A 3,194-nucleotide genomic window follows, 5' to 3' on the forward strand; every position below is an offset into this window, starting at 1 on the left:
CGTCTGCGAGCATCATGGGCTAGTAAAATCTTGCCCTTAGTGCTTTTAGTGCTAAAGTCTTGCCGTCGATATGATTTCCACACATTCCCTCGTGTATTTCTTTGATAATTTTTGTGGCCTCATGGGCCGTTACGCAACTAAGGAGTGGGAGCGAGAGGCCCTTTTAGCAGCTACCCTGGAAGATGCAGTACCACATGGACTCTCTTCGAAGCTTCATGACCGCCATCTTATCTTCCGATAGACTATCTGTCAGCTTGTAGGCGATTATATCATCATACTACTTCTTCCCCTGAAAGATTGTGTTTACAGCCGGCTGGTCAGTGTCAATGCTTCTTTCTAGCAACATCTCTATCATCACGCTGCGCTTCATGTCGCTCGTACTAGAGCTGGATAGCTTGGATAGAGTGTCGGCAACCATGTTCTTCGTCCTTGGTACCAACCAGACCTCAAAGCTCTATAGTCCAACCGTCATGTGCTTGACCTTGCTTAAGTACTTTTGCATGAGGGGCACCCTGGATTCATAGGTTCCCTGTATTTGGTTGGATACTAGTTGCGAGTCCGTCAACATTATTATTTTGTTAGCTCTCACCGCTATGGTCAGATTGATACCGGCTAGGACTGCTTTATACTCAGCCTCGTTGTTGGAGGCTTTGAAGCCAAAACAGACGGCATACTTGAACATTTCCCCCCTCTGAGGACGTCATCACTTCCCCGGCGCCGACTTCCGTTTGGGCAGCGGAGCCGTCCACTGCTATCTACCAGGTACCAGCCGGCTCGGTTGTTTCTTCGTAGGTGATAGGCGTGTCGCCCACCTAACAAAAGTAATTTCCTAACTAACCTCCTAACTATGTAGCAGGGCAAGTCAAGGTCGAATCCACAGGGACAAATAATAATATCAAACACTAGAAATCTTGACTCAATTTAAATAAACAAGTGACAAACAATGATGAAAAGGGTATTGAACTAATACTACTGCTAAACTACGACAACTACTAAGAACACACAAGGTATAATCAATCAATAAAGACATCTAGAATTAAGCATCCCCACTAGCACGAATAATACACGAATAATCTCCATCGCAATAAACATAATCAATGATTCAAAAGGAGTAATACACTCTATAACTACCAAAGATCTCTCCCGAGTACCAATGACTACTCTAAACAAGCAATCAAACATATTCCCATGGAATCATGCAAGAAAGAGACCTTAAATATGGCATCATAAATAAATTCCTACTAATCCTATCTACTTATTCCCATAGTGATATTCATACTCTTGATCGAATCAACAAATCCATCTAAATTCAATTCCCATTGAAAATAAGACATAAGGAATCAATTCGAAATCAGCTATCCCTAGTATGATAATGAAAATAAGAACAATTCAATCAAGCAAGAACAATTAATCACATCAACTTGGGATTAATGGAGGAAATCATGTATTAATCATTGCTAGGGTTCAACTTAACCTTAGATTATAAAACTACTCACTCATAATTGAAATAACAAAGCAAATAATAAATAAATTGAAAGACATACTAATAATAAAGGAAGAGAAGAGATTAGAAAACTTAGTCTTTACTTGAATGAATCAAATTTGTAGAATTCAAGGTTCAATAATGGAGTACCCTCTCAAAAGCTCTCTAAAAAGTAATAGTCTATTCTCTCATAATGAAAAAGTACTCAAAAGTATGTTTAATAAAACCTAATATTGTTTACATAAACTAAAAAAAAAAATAATTAAAAGTCGCGAATTAACCGAGCAGCAGCATGCACGGTCGAGCCAAATATTGCACGGGCGTGCAGCACAGCGCACGGGCAAGCAGAAAGTTGCTTGAGTGTGCGCACGAAACAAAAGGTTTTGGACGATTTTGTTACAATTATGCACGGGCAAGCGAGATCTCGCTTGGGCGTGCGCCTTGGTACGTGGGCAAGCGAGATCCTGCTTGGGCGTGCGCCTTCGTGCGTGGGCAAGCGAACTTCAGCTTGGTCCCGCAAAGAGAGTAATCTTTGATATCGTCATTCCTTCCAACTCCAAAAGCACTGAAACTCATCTTCTCGCATCCGAAATCCGCCATCTAGACCATCTACGAACCATATTTGCTCCTCTTAGTCACAACCGGCCTCAATAGCCTGAAAATCACATGAAAAACCTGAAAGTATCTCGAAATAACACAATGGTTCAGAAGAGTGCCCAAATCATGCAATTAGACCTAATATGCACTAAAATCTTCATGAAAATGAGACTTAATACCTATCTATATGCAACTAAAAACCGACTTATCAAACTTCCCCAAGCTAAACTAATGCTTGTCCTCAAGCATTCCAACATGAAACATAGGAAAAAGTACGATAAAAACTCTCCAAGCACACACACAATACGGTTTTCAAATCAATCTTCAAATGTGAAAATAAAACCATGAAGAGAATAAACACAAAACTATTCAATCCAAATCCTAGATCTCATAATTTTGACTTGACAATCAATACTACCACTTTGCTCCCCCAAGCTTGCCTTGACCATACATGATAACCCCTCACTCTAGTCGTGCACACAACACTCATGTGTATAAAAAGGTCAATTAGTCGCTCAAAGCTCCATTCCATTGACTATATCCTACCATAAGCTTGCACATCTTCTTAATCTCCACCGCTATGGGACTATGTTATATGCAAAGAATCATGAGGACTTTATATGGGTTGTAATGAAGGCTTAAGGTATGGGTGTGGAAAGTTCTAGGAAAGTGATGCTCAAAAGGAAAAGGGAAGGTCTTTTTTTTTTTTCAAACACCCTTGACAACAATTACCAATCCTCACACACATTTTAATTTCACTTCATTTTCTCTTTCTCATGAGCTACTTCATAACTCCTCAATTACAAACTCCAATTTCCTTTTTATTACGCACTAAAGACATAAATCACAATCTTTTGGTTTTTTATTTTCTTTTGTTTTCTCTTTTTTTTTCCAGTAAGGATTTAACAAATTATCTACAAGAGGAAATCGATAGGAGTTTAAAAGAAAATAATAACTATGAGGAGTTGAACTCAATGCAATCAAACATCACAAACACCACATAATATCTTTAATGTCCACTATAACTTCATCAATATAGCTTCACAATCCCCTAGTTAGGACAAGGTAAAGGGCCAAAGATGTAGTTAATCAAGAGAAACAGGCTAGGCTCAGA

Source organism: Beta vulgaris, chromosome 8, assembly GCF_026745355.1.
Source record: "Beta vulgaris subsp. vulgaris cultivar EL10 chromosome 8, EL10.2, whole genome shotgun sequence".
In the NCBI taxonomy this organism is placed as follows: domain Eukaryota; kingdom Viridiplantae; phylum Streptophyta; class Magnoliopsida; order Caryophyllales; family Amaranthaceae; genus Beta; species Beta vulgaris.